We start from the raw sequence: 19,441 nt of genomic DNA on the forward strand, positions 1-19,441 counted from the left end.
GATCGCGCCTTTACCGACAACCAAAAACTTTAAGTTACATTTTTGTCCGCTTCCGTAGCGTAACGACTAGCACTATAAGCTGCCGTCCTTGATGCCTGGGTTCGATTATCGGTACTGCCAAGATTGGCAGAAAGGCGCGTATGTGTTTAAATATGGATATGCGTGAAAATAGCTGCACAAACAGGGGATGAGGACACGAATTTTCTTATTAATTTTAGGAGTCCTCTGTCTTAGTGAACACATTCTGGTAGTCTTTACAATCTCCATTCGTTTTCTACTAGCCGTTACTGTGCCGCTCGAGGATTGTTTCAGGTGGTGCGGGAGCCATCTACCCTGACAGACTACAAAATGGGCTTTCACTGTACTTACAGCTGCCACATTGCCCTTTTTATCTTGTTTATGGCGAGAATACTTGGCCTCCGTCGTATAAAGTGAAACCGCTGCGCCGTATCTTAACGTGCCGCGGCGTATTCAATATAAGTGCTAAAAGAAATTGAAAACAGAGAGGGGTGCCTGTCTAGTACAAACAAGTACGACAAAAGAAGAGTGTCTTAAAGTTTAGAAGTGGCATTAGCATAGAAATTGAGGCTGAAGAGGACCTCCCTGCGATAAGCTTATCACAGCACACACCTCGCGAGACAATTAATAAGTAAGAATTTATCGATACGAAAATGCCTGCCAATATTCTTAGCTTATCCTGCCCCTTATACGTCACCATGAGAGTACGTGTGAATAAGAACATTTCTAGTTACTAGGTTCGTCACTTTCCAAGTATGTGATTTTGGTTGATACTAATTGGAATTACCGAGCTGGATAGCTGCAGTCGCTTAAGTGCGGCCAGTATCCAGTATTCGGGAGATAGTAGGTTCGAACCCCACTGTCGGCAGCCCTGAAAATTGTTTTCCGTGGTTTCCCATTTTCACACCAGGCAAATGCTGGGGCTGTACCTTCATTAAGGCCACGGCCGCTTCCTTCCCACTCCTAGCCCTTCCCTGTCCCATCGTCACCATAAGACTATATGTGTCGGTGCGACGTAAAGCAACTAAGTGGAATTAAAGGAGTAAAAACAAGATAATACACAAACTTAAAAATATATTTTTACGAGTGGTTTAATGCCAAACCAATTCAGAGGTCTTACAGCGACGATTGGATATAGCAAAGGGCTAGGAGTGGGAAGGAAGTGGCCGTGGACTTATATTAAGGTACAGCCCCAGCATTTGCCTGGTGTGAAAATGAAAAACCACGAAAAACCATCTTCAGGGCTGCCGTTAGTGGGGTTCGAACCCAGCATCTTCCGAATACCGGATAGTGGCCGCACTTAAGCGACTGCAGATATCGATCTCGGTGTAAGCCTATGTTGTTTGTGGTGAGAACGCAGGGCCTCCGTCGTATAAAGTGAAACGACTGTACCGTACCTTAGCTAATGTGTCGTCGTCACCGGGCTGAGTGGCTCAGACGGTTAAGGCGCTGGCCTTCAAACCCCAACTTGGCAGGTTCGATCCTGGCTCAGTCCGGTGGTATTTGAAGGTGCTCAAATACGACAGCCACGTGTCGGTAGATTTACTGGCACGTAAAAGAACTCCTGCGGGACTAAATTCCGGCACCTCGGCGTCTCCGAAGACCGTAAAAGTAGTTAGTGGGACGTAAAGCAAATATATTATTATTATGTATTGCTAATGTGTCGAGGCGTAATTCAGGGCTAGGTCTTGTAAGGAAACGATTGTGACCCAAATTAAGATATAGCCTGATGTGAAAATGGTAAACCGTGAAAATCCACCTTCAGAGTAGCCGGTAGTGGGGATCAAACTCGCCATCTCCCAAATGAAAGCTAATAGCTGTACATACCGAAACTCACAGCCAACTCTCTCAGAGAATGAACAAAGAAACCGATGCTATTACTGTCTCCATTATTTCAAGACCTCATTTGTTGCAGTTCGTTTTTTATTAGCATTTCGAGTACTCCATATGTTTAAACCAACCCCATGGCACTACAGCCCTTGAAGTCTCTTGGCCTACCAAGCGATCGCTGCTCAGCCCGAAGGCGTGCAGATTACCAGGTGTCGTGTAGTCAGCACGACGAATCCTCTCAGCCGTTATTCTTGGCTTTCTAGACCGGGGCCGCTATCTCACCGTCAGATAGCTCCTCAATTCTAATCACGTAGGCTGAGTGGACCTCGAACCAGCCCTCATGTCCAGATAAAAATCCCTGACCTGGCCGGAAATCGAACCCGGGGCCTCCGAGTAAGAGGCAGGCACGCTACCCCTACACCACGGGACCGGCACTTCCTATGTTTAATAATTAATGGTGCGTGCATTTGTTGTTAATTAAGGCTAGTACAGTATAGCGAAGAAATGTTACAAAATAAAAGTGCCAAGCAAAAAAATTACTGTAGACGGAGGGTTCATCTACCCCCTGTACTTCATTCAATATTCCAGCATTATCAATATAAGAAACTGCACCACATCAACCATAGCAAGCAAATATAAACCATAATTATGGTGTGAAATGAAAAAATATCGGTCATTCGAGATATTTCATGTTCAATTTTCTTTTGCGCACTAAGTGAAATTTTAGTGGAACCTGAATTAAAGATCTATGTACTATATTTGACCATAATTTCATTCGAACCTTACCTGAACCAACGTGGTTCTAGGACTGATTCCTGTACTTTTCCAAGGGTTCTCTCAAGTCGCACGTTTAGTGTTGTCGGTTTTTTTATTTGTCCATTAATGACTTCTTAGCTACCCGGATGTTCGGTATTCGAATACCTATTGCTTCAAGGTTACAGGTTTTTCATCATGTGTGGCTAGGAAAGGAATCTGTCTCTAAAATCCAAAAATGAGCGAAGGTGACTCCAGAGACCCCAGAAACATCTCTAGAAAGTTTATATACGTTTTTGTAAGGTTTAAAAAACTTTAACATCAACATGAACACGTCATATATATTAAGACACAAATATGACTTTTAGAAATTATGCTCATTTTGATTCCTTTCGAAATTTAATTTCTACAGTTAATTCTTATTTGTAATCAAATATTGATATCTTATTGGGTTAAAACAATAAGTCGTTTATTAGTTATGTTATTCTACTTGTTTCAAATCACTTTGAATAATAATATTAATGTATAAGGCAATTTGTTATTCTACATTTTAACCAACCACAGTAATATAACAACCCACGGAATTATCATTATTATGTACACACATCAATCCAATTCATGTTAATAGCATTCTAGAAATTAATTATAACTGACATAGTTAAAAAGTCGACTATGATTAAAAAGCGCCATGTTCATATATTGCTATTTATTATTATTAATTAAATGCAATTCTGCACTATAATTCGAGATAATACGTGAAAGAACACATTTTTCCAATGACATGGATGAAGAGTTAGATTTATAGAACGAGATTTTGTAATTATTTATACTTTCTGTATACCATCAACGAAAAGTGTGGGAACCAACCAAAAAAATTCAAGATCGGAAATTGCGTCGGTTTGGTCACGTGTGCCGAATGTCAGAACGGCGTCTACCTCATCGAATACTCTGTAGATACAGACCTCCAAAACCGAGGATTTATTCTTCTCGATGCCAAATATTAATCCCTCAGCTACCAGGTCTGGAAAACCGTTTACGTAACGTTCGTAATCCAGCAGCACCCACCGCAGATTCGAAGTCAAATTCGTCCAAACGTTTGCTAATAAAAAGAGAGAATTGTTGTGATTATCATTACTATTATGCTCATATGTCACTTATGATTTTTATTCAATGGCATTTCGTAACTATTTCATAAAATTCTGAAAATTTGAATATTAACGGTCTAGTAATCTGTGAGATATCGGTATGCATTACAATGAAAATGCCAAGTGCTAGAAACTCACGCAAGCAAACAGTGAAGCAAATGTCGCACTATGGCAGCCATACTTATTTCTACGTATGGAATGAAGAGTACTCTACCTAATCACTGCCTTCTGTGTCAGAGATTTCAATTCGAAGTTACAGTAAACTAATGTTAATTCCTCCTTATCAAATTCTCAATCACAAACGCGAATGTCTGAATCTATACACACTTCTGCTTCGCCTGACTTTAATATTTCACAACTCACTTCATACAACCTAATCTCAATCGTTGGCCTCACTCACACCTCAATCCTCACCTCTCCTAGGAAATCAGTATGAATTTTCACCTTCATCCTCTAATAACTCCACTAAAAGAACACTACATATTCACATTTTGAAGCAATCGATATCTAGATCAAGTACCACAAATTGCTTCCACTAATTCGTATACCGGGCGAGTTGGCCGTGCGGTTAGGGGCACGTAGCTGTGAGCTTGCATCCGGGAGATAGTTGGTTCGAACCCCACTGTCGGCAGCTCTGAAGATGGTTTTCCGTGGTTTCCCATCTTCACACCAGGCAAATGCTGGGGCTGTACCTTGATTAAGGCCACGCCTCTTCCTTCCCATTTCTAGGCTTTTCCTACCCCCATCGTCGCCAGCCATAAGACCTATCTGTGTCGATGCGACGTAAAGCAAATACCAAAAAAAGAAAATAAGGATAAAAATAGCTAATCCGCATAACTTAAACTTGTGGTATTATTCTGCTCGCAAGATTGGACCCTTCCGAATTATTGACCTGCTGCCACCCGTAGAAACTCTTCTCCAGTCTGTATTGGGTATTTATGATGTTAAGCGTGCGCATTTAGTACAAACAAAACCTTTTCATTCTGCTTAGAGTTACTTACAGTATTCTCGTCGGTTTTCCCTCTTTTTCTCCGTTCTGTACTCGAGTATGGACCCTCCCAAGAGCAAACAAACGCTCCAGTTGTAAGGGAGTATTATCATATTTTCTCTCCGCCAGCAAAATTAATTTTTCCTTTTAAAAAATACGAATACGTCAACTATTTTTCATTGGGCATGTTTCATCCCCTCCTTTTTCCTTTCCCTTTCTCCTAATTGAAGCGCGTCATTTCTCCCCTAAACCCCTCTCCCTCTTGCTTTTCCCTTATTAAATCCCGTACTTTATTGTACACTTCACATAATTTCATTTTACGTACATTTTTTTTGAAATTGTAATAATGGCTAACTTTCCAGAAAGCTTTTTCTGAGTACAGTGGCTGACGGAAATTGGACAGTTTAAGGGCATTTAAAATAAGCCACATTATCTTTCTGCAAAGTGCTAGTAGTACTGGTGCCTCCCGCAGGCAGTAGCCTCCAGTGAACTTCAAGACATGTATTGTGCTGCCCTCTTGTAGCATGTACCCAACTTAACTTGTACTGTATTGTTCCTGTACACAACGACAATATTTTCGGTCGTCATCTGTTTTTTTCCTGAATGGAGGATAGAAGAAGAAAAATCTTGCTCTTGCTGTTGGATCTTTAAATTACATATTAGCAGAGGAAAAAAGGAGGAAAATGTACCCTTTTGATCCGGGGTAATTCTATCGCCGTGTGGTGATAGTCACCAGTCGGTTTTGATGTATTTAATTTGTCAACTTGGGAAACTGTAAGTAACTACAATCTTCGTTTGATCCTGGAAGTATATGGATGTGATAACAGTAATTATCAGCGAACTGTTCCGTGTCGTCGGGTATATCTACATCCAAATTGTACTAAGTAAAATTCAATTATCACTGTTAGTGAAAAATTCGATTAACCAAAGAGACTGAATTGCTGGTTATCATTATTGTGAATAGGTTATAAACTTTCGTGGGGCTATTATGTAATTATTCATAGAATGATTTTGGGTTGTTAACCACTCTGGAGATGTTCTTTTAATACGAACATTAATGTTTTCAACGATTTTGTGACAAGTTCGTCTCCATACTTCTACTATACCTTCGAGAGCACGTCTTAATTTTAAAAGGAGGTATTATGCATTAATCCTGTCTGGAAAATCTTTAATACCTTACTGTACGAAGCATTGTGTGAAAATGGGAGAATGTACGAGTAGAAAAATTGTTTTCAAATGACTGGTTCTAGCTTTGGTTGATTATCTTTTAAAGGTAGCCATTTTCTTGGTCATGTGACCGGTTACCTTGGTTACATTCACAACCCTTGGTTGGTGAATGTAATTATTATATTTTGACATTTGACGTCTGATACGACTGTTGCTGGTGGACATATGACGTGAGTTGAGTGTTTTTTGTTCTGGTTGGGTATGTGAATCGGAGTTTGTGCTTCGTATTTCTGCGGTTCTTGGTGTTTTAATCTAAATAATTAGTTTACTTGGTGGCTTTTATTTCTAATTTCTCCTCTATATTTTATTTTAATTACGTGCGCCTGATCTGCTCTTGGTGCTTTTTGGGGATCTGTAACTTGGCTTTTCTGATGTATGTTGATAAATTTCTGAAGTAGTCATAGAAAAGCATTTTTCTACTCTACTACCATAGTGTAATCAAACCAAGATCTTAGGGTTGGAACTTTCTTTAAGTACTACGTTTCCTAATTTACCCTGAAATATATTCCAGGTTTATCCTACGATTTGTATAGTGAAAGCAGTTTCTTTTGATTTTAATTTGAATCTAACTTGATGTCCAAGGCTTCCTGATTTAATTTAATCTTCCCTGTGTCTTATATGCAGGACTTATTATTTGATTTGTGTCAACCTTTCTTTCCTATTATTAAAGTTCCCGTTTAACTTAAGTCTGTTGTTTTCTTTTAGTCAGTATTAACTTCTTTTACTTAGTAGTAAATTATTTATTCTTTATCCACCTGACCTCGGTGGGCCCTTGTATCTTCCACGTGTTGCTACGACCTTCTATTGGGTATTTCCGTGTTTATACTACCCATGGTCGTGCAAATACTATCGTAATATACCTCCTTGAAAGTACGCGATAGTGTTTTGGTAGCAGAGTGTGGTTATTTGTTTGGTTTGAATTTTAATTTTCTCTGTTATTCTATTTCCCTTTTGGTATCTGTTGGAGGTCATTTTTACCTATCTTCAAAATTGTTGAAAACTGATTAAAATAATAAGAAGGTACGTTTTAAAGGTACCCAATTTTAAAGGGGAAGGCAAGATTTGAATTGTGTTAATGCTAATTTATTTCTGTTTCATGTTCATTTTATCATCTGGTGGGAGCCCATTGCTAGAGTGTGAGGTATCTGAGGGTTATGAATTCCTAATTCTTTGGCTTGGGAACTTGGTATGCTAGCTTGCTGCTGGAAATTTGCTTTGATCTAATAGTAAGGCTGACAAACGGTGAGTTATTTTATTTGATTTTTTCTTAGTAACTTCTCAGTCCCGTAACTGAGAATTTTATTTACATGAAGTATAGTGAAAACATCTCACACTCTTATTTGTCTTGGTGTGTATCTGTGTCCTTTTGCCTTGTGTTTGATGATTCTACGGGTTTGACCTACCTAAATTAACTGCGAAATAAGGATTACTGCATCTCTATTCGTTTTCTTTGGGGTGTTGATCCGCCTGTTCTCTAGTTGGAAATAATTTAGCGAAGGAAGTGTGTATTAGGTGTAATCTTGTTTCAGTGTTCCTTGCCCACAAACTATGTCTCGTATGGTGATTTTTTCCATCAATTTCGAAAGGCTGAGTTGATATATGAACTGTCGATCCGTAATTTAGAGGTACCTGGCATCATAGGAGAGTGTGCTGCCTTACTGACAGCAAATGTTCATGTTCCTATTAATCTGTCCATTATTGATCGAACTAAATGTGGGGAATTTTTAGTGTGATATGTGACTCGTTGCAAGAAATTAACGTTATTAGGGAAGAATTTTCTGAATTACCTCCCTCAAGAACTCAATTAAACAGGTTAAAAGCCAGAGCTCATCACTATCTGGGGCGCATTCAGGACATTCTTGCTGTCAAACCTGAGGACGAAATTGTGTCAGAATGTATTATGTTAATAACTATTGTTTTGGGCATTTCAGCCGAACTTGACCTTTTGTTGATCAACAACTATTTTAGTAATATGGGAATTTCTGAGAAAGTTAACTCCATCATGCCTACGTCTGAACCTTCTCCAACTAGTATGGTATCCTCTCTTTATAACCAATGTAACTGTGGTATCACACCTTCTGTTCTAGAAAACTTGTTAACCCGAGTTAATTCTGCGTCATCTCCTAATTGTTTGAAGGAGATTTTTAAAGGAGTAAACAATTTTTCAGTTAATTCTATTGAAGAAAGCATCGGGTTTTTAAGATTTCTTGTGGAGTTGACAGAGTCAGCTAACGTTTACTCTGTGGACGATTTAGGTATTTTTCGTGCTCTTTTTCCTCACTGTGAAGCGATTTTAAAAAGAGAGATCTCGGAAGCTATATCACGGAACCTATCCATCAATGCTTTCCATGAGTTAGTACTAGGGAAGTTCATTCCATCTCTTGCTCTCCAGAGCTTAATTCCTCAACACTGTTTCAGAACTCAGTTTCTACATGAAAATTTATTAACTTATGTTTTGGACTTAAGATTTTACTGCAAAGTATTTATGATCTCTGTTCAGGAAGGTGAGATGGTAGCTAGAATTTTAAAAGGCATATCACCCTTGTATCGTTCCTACCTCTCGTTGACCCGATGTCCTACCAATTTTCGAGAACTGGAAGAGGCATGCTCATTCGCTGAGGATGTCAAACATGGTGACTCTACCAGACCTGTCAACCTTCCTCCGCCTGTTAGACCAGGGAATCCTGTTGTTTCTTCAGTTGCTAAGGATGGAAATGTTCGCAAATGTTTCAACTGTGGATCTAGGGGTCATTTGAGGAACACTTATCCAGTTGTTAAACCTTATTCTGGCGGTTGCTATTCCTGTGGATCCAAACAACATGTCAAGAAAAACTGTCCTTTGTCAGTTCAGAATAGTAATCAATGACTAGAGCACAACGAGTTGGAATGTAACAGGCCTAGTGTTGAAAATCCTAGGACTTATGGAGAAATTATTTGTCCAGACCAATGTAACAAGATTTCTGTTCATGTTCCCTCCCAAAGTACTTGTACTCCCGTAGAAATCAATAATGAACCGGTAAATGCCTTACTTGATATCGGAAGTGTGGTGTGCCTAATTAATTCGACATGGTACTATAGAATGAAATCTTCATGTAAATTGCCGGAACTGGAATCTACTAATGTCAAATGCGTCTCTGCTAATTCCCAGTTTTGAAAATCTTAGGTTCAGTGAAGGTTAAGTTGAGGATTGGTGGATTTACCTGGAAGGTCAAATGTTTGGTAACACCTAACTTGTCTTGCAATGTAATTCTTGGTTCGGATTTTCTGACTAGTGTGGGGCTAGTGTTAGACTTGCAGAGTAGGAATTTCTTTTTTAAATTTTCTCCTGACATTAAGTTTGCTTTGGTTGATGCTCCGTTGAAGATACCTATTGCTTCGTGTGTAGGTTACCCGTCTCCTGACGAGGATAGTGATCTGAATTGCATGATCTGGGACATCTAGGGGAAATTGAAGCTGAACAAGTGCGTAACCTCTGTAAAGAATTTCCGGAAGTCTTAACAAGTAAATTAGGGTTGACTGATGTCCTAGAATATGACATTGAGTTCTTAGACCATCAACCGGTTAGATCTCCTCCGTATCGTCTATCTCCACCACGTATGTTGGAATTGAAGAAGATTGTGGAACAGATGGAAAAGGATGGAGTTATCAGACCTTCCACCTCTCCATATGCATCTCCGGTGTTCTTAGTGCCTAAGCCCTCTGGCGGCTATCGTGCTGTGATAGACTATCGAGCCCTGAACAGGAAGATAGTACTCCAATCTATCCCTTTGCCAGATCTCCACACTTGTTTCGGATGGTTTTCTGGGGCGAAATTTTTCACCGTTCTTGATTTGAACCAAGCATACTATCAAGTGCCTTTATCCAAGAGATCCATTCCTCTTACTGCTTTTATAACCGACTGGAACCTGTATGAGTTCCTGAGGCTCCCATTCGGTTTGAGCTGTGGAGCAGCTGTGTTGTCGAGACTGCTAAATTCCGTTCTCTCAGACATTAAATTCAAGTTCGTGTTTAATTTTTTGCATGACTTGGTAATTTTCTCGAATACCTTTGAGGAGCATATGGTACACGTCAGGGAAGTCTTGCAACGGCTAAAGAAGGCCGGGCTTACAGTGAAATTATCGAAGGTTGCATTCGCCAGACCCAGCATGTCCTTCCTAGGACATGTAGTTTCTTCTGAAGGTGTTTCTGTTGATCATTCCAGAACTCAGGCTATCAGGGACTTCAAACCTCCTAGGGACGTTAAAGGTGTTGGGGTAACGCTCAACAAGTAGCCTTCGATTCTCTGAAAGCTGTCTTGACCAATGCTCCAGTATTGGCTATTCCTGATTTTAACAAGCGATTTGTTGTGCAAACCGATGCTTCCAATAAAGCTATTGCTGGGGTACTCTTGCAGGAGTATGATGGTGAACGTAGACATATTGCCTACGTATCTAGAACTCTTAATAATTTGGAAAGCAAGTATTCCGTCTATGAACTGGAATGTCTCGCAGTCTTGTTTGCTCTTGGAAAATTTAGACCATTCATTGAACATGTGAATTTCGAGTTGGAAACTGACAATCAGGCTCTTTCTTGGGTACTAAATAGGCCAAAAAGAACCGAAAGGATAACCAGGTGGGCACTCCGTATTTCTTCTTTCAAGTTCAACGTTCGACATATTAGAGGTTCGGAGAATGTCATTGCAGATTGTTAAGTAGAATGTTCGAAGGGAATGTCGAGTCTGAATTGAACCCAAATGTGGGGGAACTTGAGGTCAATGCTGTTGGTGTCGGCGCAATCCTTTCAGACTTTCCTCTATTGTATCATGAGTTTGAAGATCATCAGAAGTCGGACCCTGAATTGAAGAAGATCATAGACGCAATTAATGATGGTACGGAAGTAAAACCCTATTCTCTGTCTAAAGGTGTCCTTTGTTGTAAGGGTCGGAAGGACCGTAATCTAAAAATCGTGGTTCCAAAGATTCTTGTACCCATCATATTTAAGTACTATCACTCTTCGCCAATTGGTGGCCATCTAGGTACTTACAAAACCAGGCAAAAGATTCGACAGTTTTTCATTTGGAAGAAAATGGATCATGACATTAGAACGATGATAAAATCTTGCCAATCTTGTGGCATTAGTAAGCCTAACTTGAACAACAAAATTGGATTACTGTCATCGTCCCAAGCCTCTCGCCCCATGGAGCGGTTATTTATAGACTACGTAGGACCCTTTCCCCGCTCTTCTCTAGGAAACACCCACATCTTCGTATGTATTGATGCTTTCTCTAGATTTTGCTGGATATTCCCTACCCGGTCCATCAACTCCCGTACTTCTATTAACTGCCTAAATTCCATTTTCTTATCCTTCGGTCCTCCCAAGTTTCTGGTGTCGGACAATGCTAGTTCCTTCACTAGTAATTCGTTCAGGAAATATCTATTTGAATTGTGCATCTCCCACGTGACTACCACCCCATATTATCCGAATCCTTCATATGCTGAAAGGTTAAATAGAAACTTAAGGTCGGCTCTGACTGCATATCATCACGACAACCAATGAAAATGGGATTCTTGTTTGCATTGGCTGGCCCACGCCTTTAACTGTGCTACTTATGAATCTCATGGAAAGACACCTATGGACCTTATGTTCTGTTATACTCCATATTCTCCTATGTCCAATCTGTTGTCTATTGAAGATCTGTTGCCTGAATTGTCTAGACCTAAAAATGTCCAAAGATTTGGGATGAAGCGAGGAAAAATTTGGCTGTGTCCTATGAAAAAGTTAAAAATAGGTATGATAAAGGCAGAAGGTCATCAAAATTGAAAGTTGGTGATCAGGTCTATGTAAAGTGTTATCCCATCAGCAAGGCTGTCCATAAGTTTTCTGCAAAACTTGCCCCCAGGTATCAAGGTCCCTGTACCTTATTGCAGTTTCTAACTCCAGTATCTGTCTTAGTCAGTGATCCGATTGCTAAACGTATTAGGCGTGTTCACATTTCCCAAATTAAACCGGGTTAGTGGAGAATTAACACCCTTAATTGAACTTGTTTAGCATACTACTGATTGGTGAGTGAATTGATTATTTGCCTTGTGTTTAGTATTTGTAGATGGTTCATTTGGTAATTTCTTGGATGATTTTCTGATTGATAACTTGTAACCTGTGAATTTAGAGTAATCTTATCTATTTCAGTATTCTTGATTTATTTCCCAAATTATCATCTTTGTTTACTTGAAAATAATGCTTGTGGTGGTGTAGTACTGAATTACCATTTTAGTAATTTAGCGTGTTTACCTTGCTAATTGTGCTTCGCGGATAGTTTCTATCTACTAAGTGGAAAATTTTAACCTAACAAATCATGTCCTGGTTGTTTCCGCATTGAATGTTGAACACCAGATCAATTTATCACGATGTGACTTGACCATTGCTATCCTAAAGAGTAATTGTGCTGATATGAATGATGCGTGTTTACTACGTGAATGATTTCCATCTGTCATCTTTTCATTGTGTGTGTGTGTGTGGGATTGGTAGTGATTCGAGTTACGTTCTATGTCTTTTTTTGGAGTGGTTATTGGCTTTGACGTTGTATGGTTAGTTAGTGGTGGAGATAATAGTTCGTTTGCCTAGTGCATGGACTCTGTGTCTTAATCGAGCTTCATTTCCTACATACTGATACCTTGTACTTATTTATAGCTCAACGACCTTATGTTCTCTCCTTGGTTCGCCTTGTCAACTGCTTCTGGGTTTGTTCTAAGCTTGAAACTATCCCTAATCTCATGTATCTGGTATTACCTACTTAGGTGGAAACTATATTGGAATTCTATTATCTTTTCTTAGTGCAATGTAATTGAGTTGTGCACTGCCTGAGCATTGTTGTTGAATTTCTTTAACTCTCAAACTTAGTGGTGTCTAGGGTTTGTTTCATTCTTGAGTTGCAGATCGCTGCTGATGTAATGTAATTTACCTAATCTATTGGTTGTCAGTGTTGTTTTGGTTTTGCTAATGGATCTTTCCCGAAGCATGTATCTTCTTGGACCTAATCGGTGTGGTTGAGAACATTGATTTATGATCAGTTTTGGGGAAGTTATTCTACTTTAATGTTTATTGCGATGGATTTATGGCTGAAGATCATGGTGTGGAAGATATTTGTCTTTTAAACTCTAATGAGTTAACCCGTGTGTCTTGTGAGTGGTCGTTCCTTGGGTATCGTGTCAAGTATTTAGTAGATATGGCACTTTGGTATGGGCGTGTGTTACCTTTAATTGTACCTCTGTGTCTCAATAGATTTTGGAAAGAATTAAGGGGTGTATCTGCAACTCAAAATGTGTTACCTTGTTATTAAATTCTTCTTGGTTTCGTGTACCTTGGTTGCTTCATCTTACGTTTCTCTGCGTTACCAGCTAATCCGACGTAATCTTGTGTTTGCTTTGTTCTATTGTATGGTTCTATTTATGTTATGTGCCACCCTCTGGCGTTCTCTTTTCCTCAGTGATTCAGTAAAGGACAACTGGTAGTGTACGTGGTGTAGGTCATCGCTCTTTATCTTCCTTCTTGGTTATCTAATCTGAGGTCTTACCTTTGCTTTTGAATGTGATTGGATGTGCCATTGGGGAATTAATTACTTAGTTATGCCTTGTAATAGGTTGGTTGTTTAATTCCGGATTGTATTCCCTCCTGAAGTTTTTGTTGGGGCACGATTTCTGTCCTGTTATTTCCATGGAGTTTATTATGTTCTGACGAGTGTTTGGTGTTGATCTGTAAACTATTCTTGCTTGGTGTTGCTTGACTGATCTGTTGTCGACGACGGACTATGCGCAACCCTACCATCTTTATTCAAATAGCTCTCCAACCGATCAGGTCTAAGTTCCCTTGCTTTGAAAATAGTTTATCTTATAGTCATGGAATTGGCATTGATTTGAATTCTGTACTTTCTGTGTTCTTCTTCTGTTGGTTGAGTTGTATCCTTTTCTCTTTCATCTTCCTGTTGGTGATGATTAGAACCCGTGAGATGTTGATCTAAGTTTTGGTAATTCTTCTGTAGTGTTGGTTGTACAACAATGATTTTGAAATATTAACTATTTAACTCACTGATTGGTAGTGCCGATGCTATTATGTTCAAGGTACATTTTTATTTTCTTTGTTTTCTACTTAATTGAATTTTTTTGAGACCTGTCCTTGGTCTGTGTATGATTTACTGGGGTGATTTTGCTTATGCTTTGAATTTATCTTGAGACAACCTGATATTCTATTCGATTCTTTTTTTCACTAATTAATTTCGATGAATTAGTTAGAAATTACAAGAGAATCATGCCTTTCTCTACAGTATAAACCCCAAAGGTTTGAATAACGTATGCATTTACCTGCATCATTTTAAAAAAGAGGCAACCTTGCTTTCTTTGGATAGAACGATTTAGTATGGGATTTGGTATCACTTCATGAGGAGAAAACTTTCAAAATTGTGTATCTAGTATCAAGATATGTGTGTTCGTGGTTACAACATTTACCTATTGAACTCCGATGAATACCGAACAATTTGCTAACTGTGGAAGATTCCGTGCTCTTATTCCAACCTGCATCTTCGTTCCTTCTACAAACGCTAAGTAGGAACCTTAAATCTCACTAAAAATTTGAAGATTTTCCGCCACTATTGTCTGTTGCTGAGCCCAGCCCTATGTTGATCTTTTGGAGGGGGAGGCTCTGACGGAAATTGGACAGTTTAAGGACATTTAAAATAAGCCACATTATCTTTCTGCAAAGTGCTAGTAGTACTGGTGCCTCCCGCAGCAGTAGCCTCCAGTGAACTTCAAGACATGTATTGTGCTGCCCTCTTGTAGCATGTACCCAACTTAACTTGTACTGTATTGTTCCTGTACACAACGACAATATTTTCGGTCGTCATCTGTTGTTTTTCCTGAATGGAGGATAGAAGAAGAAAAATCTTGCTCTTGCTGTTGGATATTTAAATTACATATAAGCAGAAGAAAAAAGGAGGAAAATGTACCCTTTTGATCCGGGGTAATTCTATCGCCGTGTGGTGATAGTCCCCAGTCGGTTTTGATGTATTTTATTTGTCAACATGGGAAACTGTAAGTAACTACAATATTCGTTTGATCCTGGAAGTATATGGATGTGATAACAGTAATTATCAGCGAACTGTTCCGTGTCGTCGGGTATATCTACATCCAAATTGTACTAAGTAAAATTCAATTATCACTGTTAGTGAAAAATTCGATTAACCAAAGAGACTGAATTGCTGGTTATCTTTATTGTGAATAGGTTATAAACTTTCGTGGGGCTTTTGTGTAATTATTCATAGAATGATTTTGGGTTGTTAACCACTCTGGAGATGTTCTTTTAATACGAAAATTAATGTTTTCAATGATTTTGTGACACATTCGTCTCCATACTTCTACTATACCTTCGAGAGTACGTCTTAATTTTGAAAGGAGGTATTATGCATTAATCCTGTCTGGAAAATCTTTAATACCTTACTGTACGAAGCATTGTGTGAAAATGGGAGAATGTACGAGTAGAAAAATTGTTTTCAAATGACTGGTTCTAGCTTTGGTTGATTATCTTGTAAAGGTAGCCATTTTCTTGGTCATGTGACCGGTTACCTTTGTTACATTCACAACCCTTGGTTGGTGAATGTAATTATTATATTTTGACATTTGACGTCTGATACGACTGTTGCTGGTGGACATATGACGTGAGTTGAGTGTTTTTTGTTCTGGTTGGGTATGTGAATCGGAGTTTGTGCTTCGTATTTCTGCGGTTCTTGGTGTTTTAATCTAAATAATTAGTTTACTTGGTGGCTTTTATTTCTAATTTCTCCTCTATGTTTTATTTTAATTACGTGCGCCTGATCTGCTCTTGGTGCTTTTTGGGGATCTGTAACTTGGCTTTTCTGATTTATGTTGATAAACTTCTGAAGTAGTCATAGAAAAGCATTTTTCTACTCTACTACCATAGTGTAATCAAACCAAGATCTTAGGGTTGAAACTTTCTTTAAGTACTACGTTTCCTAATTTACCCTGACCGGGCGAGTTGGCCGTGCGCGTAGAGGCGCGCGGCTGTGAACTTGCATCCGGGAGATAGTAGGTTCGAATCCCACTATCGGCAGCCCTGAAAATGGTTTTCCGTGGTTTCCCATTTTCACACCAGGCAAATGCTGGGGCTGTACCTTAATTAAGGCCACGGCCGCTTCCTTCCAACTCCTAGGCCTTTCCTATCCCATCGTCGCCATAAGACCTATCTGTGTCGGCGCGACGTAAAGCCCCTAGCAAAAAAAAAAATTACCCTGAAATATATTCCAGGTTTATCCTACGATTTGTATAGTGAAAGCAGTTTCTTTTGATTTTAATTTGAATCTAACTTGATGTCCAAGGCTTCCTGATTTAATTTAATCTTCCCTGTGTCTTATATGCAGGACTTATTATTTGATTTGTGTCAACCTTTTTTTCCTATTATTAAAGTTCCCGTTTAACTTAAGCCTGTTGTTTTATTTTAGTCAGTATTAACTTCTTGTACTAAGTAGTAAATTATTTATTCTTTATCCACCTGACCTCGATGGGCCCTTGTATCTTCCACGTGTTGCTACGACCTTCTATTGGGTATTTCCGTGTTTATACTACCCATGGTCGTGCAAATACTATCGTAATATACCTCCTGGAAAGTACGCGATAAGTGTTTGCTGCCTTTTCGACTGTTCATTATCATCATTATCATCATCATCATCATCGCGACCACTCATCTTTCGTATGGGCTACTCCGCTGCGATGGTGCCCGCTGTTGACAGGCGAAGTTTCATGTATGGCTGCCTACTCCCACCTACGTTGCTCAATAAAGAAAAGAATCACATTAATAGTAACCCATCGTTCATATAGCTAAACCGGGCGAGTTGGCCGTATGGTTAGGGGTGCGCAGCTGTGAGTTTGCATCCTGGAGATGGTGGGATCGAACCCCACTGTGGCCAGCCCTGAAAATGGTTTTCCGTGGTTTCCCATTTTCATACAAGGCAAATATTGGGGCTGTACCTTAATTAAGGCCACGGCCGCTTCCTTCCCGCTCTTAGTCCTTTTCTATCCCATCGTCGCCATAAAACCTATCTGTGTCGGTGCGATGTAAAGCAAATTGTAAAAAAAAAAGAACTTATAGCTAATCCGTGGCTTTGACAACCAAACATAACTGCTACCAGATTTTGGGTGTTTACGTGGTCACCTTGAAAACTTTCTCAGCCGTATTATTTGACTTCGGAAATGTATTCACTGCTTCGGACATCAAACAACTCGTTGAGTGAATCCCGTTCCAGTCCTTACACCAGCACCGAAATTCTTGGACTAGTCGGGAACAGAATCCAAGGCCTCCAGTTAAGAGGTTCATACGCTTCCGTTGCACCTCTCTCATGGCAGGTACTCTCGCACGATTACAGATAAATGTATTCTGCCCTCTAATTAAATGATGAAGTAGATTTACACCAATTTCTTGCCACAGCCCAGAGTAAAGTGTAGATTCAACTAAAGTCTCAGGTACGGCTGAGAAATAATGGAACCCACTAAGGTATGAGCGGTGTTGAGAACTAACAAAGAACATGAATCACGTGCATTACATACTGTATATTTCTTCTTTGAGCAATAGTTTCTTTCTCCCTGCTTTAAATTCTAACCTTAATGGAATATATTTGTAGTTGGAGTATTTTGAGAACACTGAAAAATAACAAAAGATACGCACTGTTGTTACTTTTTCCTTATTGTGGCGGTACTACTTACCCTTCGATTCCCACTGCGGCATAGAATCCGGTACTCACCGCTTCGCTCCATGTTCGCACTGCTCCGCACTCGCACGATGTCAACAAATGACTGAGCGCACCGCCTATGAACATTGGTTCCTGCTAACGTCACTGAATTCTGTTCTACATCATTTTCTTGTGTGCGGTGTGTTTCCCTCATTTTCACCCCGCCTAGAGCATTATTATATTGAGTGATACTCCATTAAAACTACCTGTATCGTCGAGGACGTCCTAGCCTGGGCGCTAATCATTCGCCCCAAGGACCCAGATCGAATCGGCTTCTATGAGAGGTGCCATTATGCTATCATTCAGATTATGCGGCTACCAGGCTTGAGAGAAAGCCCAAGAGACAGCGGCAGAAAGGAGGCGGTCACCTTGATGTTGCTGAAGGAGACGACGACGACCACCGCCACCACACAGACAGCCAGGAGGCACAAGCATAAACAGGTGGGCACGTACTCATACCCACTGACAGCCGCGAAGACCATACCTTCGAGAACCGGTGTGGACGGCAAGACACCCGTGCGTCACAACGGCAGGACCCAGGTCATCCTGTCCTGCTTCTCAAAGTGGATGCAGACAAACAAGCCAGCCAGGAACGTCAGTCGTCAGCGGAAGCCGCCCAGGACAGGCTCACCACCTGGGAATAAACCGGGAAAGCTCCCCAGACGGCGGATGACAGCACGGCATGAAGAGGGACGTCCCCTGGCGTTCCTAGGCTGCTACCTAGATTTCATTGCCTTAAAGCACCAGCTTCACTATGCAGATATCCTTGAGAGCCCCACAGGACAGGACAACACTAAGGTGGCAACATCCATCGATGCCGACGCCGCCACTAGCCAGGAAGGAGAAGCGGCTCTCCTGCCCCCCACGTTCCCCAGGTCGGGAGGAGGGCCACAGCCAGGACGAGGCCTCCTCCCCTTCCTAGAAGAGACCGTCGCCGGCACGACAACGACTCCGGCCATGTACCAGGAAGAAGAAGAAGGACAGAGGGCCACGTAGGCGCAACCCACGGCTGCATCCAGGGAGGCAGCTAAACGAGGAGCCAGCCCAGCAAGAAGATGCGGCCGTCAGAACGTTCCCCTCTGCAGCTCTTGCAGTGTTTCCGCTGCACGAGGTGGGTCCAGCGACTGGGTAGCTGTGTGCTCCAGGTACGATACAATCGCTGTTCTGGTGCTTACCACCACACACCCTGTATGGCACTTAGTGGGGGCCGGTGTGCGCCTACTGCACGGGGAGACATCCAGCCTCTCATGTCAGGTGCTCGTTTTACAGAGCTGTGGATCGGACAGAGAGGAAGGACGTCCATCGTCATATGCCCACCCCCTCCAATAGGCCGCATACTCGGAGATTGGGTACCAGGGACCCCAAGGAGACCAAGCTGTGCAGCACGTCTTGGGATTTCTCGCGTCATGACTTAGTACCCGGCATGGCCCGTGCTAGTGACAGCAGTGTCCAGAAGGTCTGATTTCCCGAAAAACTGGATCGTCTTAGAATTGGATATTGACTTGTGCACGATACCTGTTTATAACTATTACCTGGAATTTTTCAGCCGACATCCTTTCATATGCTATCTGCAATTTGCCATGTTTTGCATGTAGGCATTCTTCTATTTCTGCCTATATGGTTCTGTCCTGACTCTTACTACCCACTTACAGCCCCATGATACCTCATCACCTCATCTGAACTGGTAGCATGTAGAGCATGTGGACAGCCAGA

Source organism: Anabrus simplex, chromosome 1 (genome assembly GCF_040414725.1).
Source record: "Anabrus simplex isolate iqAnaSimp1 chromosome 1, ASM4041472v1, whole genome shotgun sequence".
In the NCBI taxonomy this organism is placed as follows: Eukaryota; Metazoa; Arthropoda; class Insecta; order Orthoptera; family Tettigoniidae; genus Anabrus; species Anabrus simplex.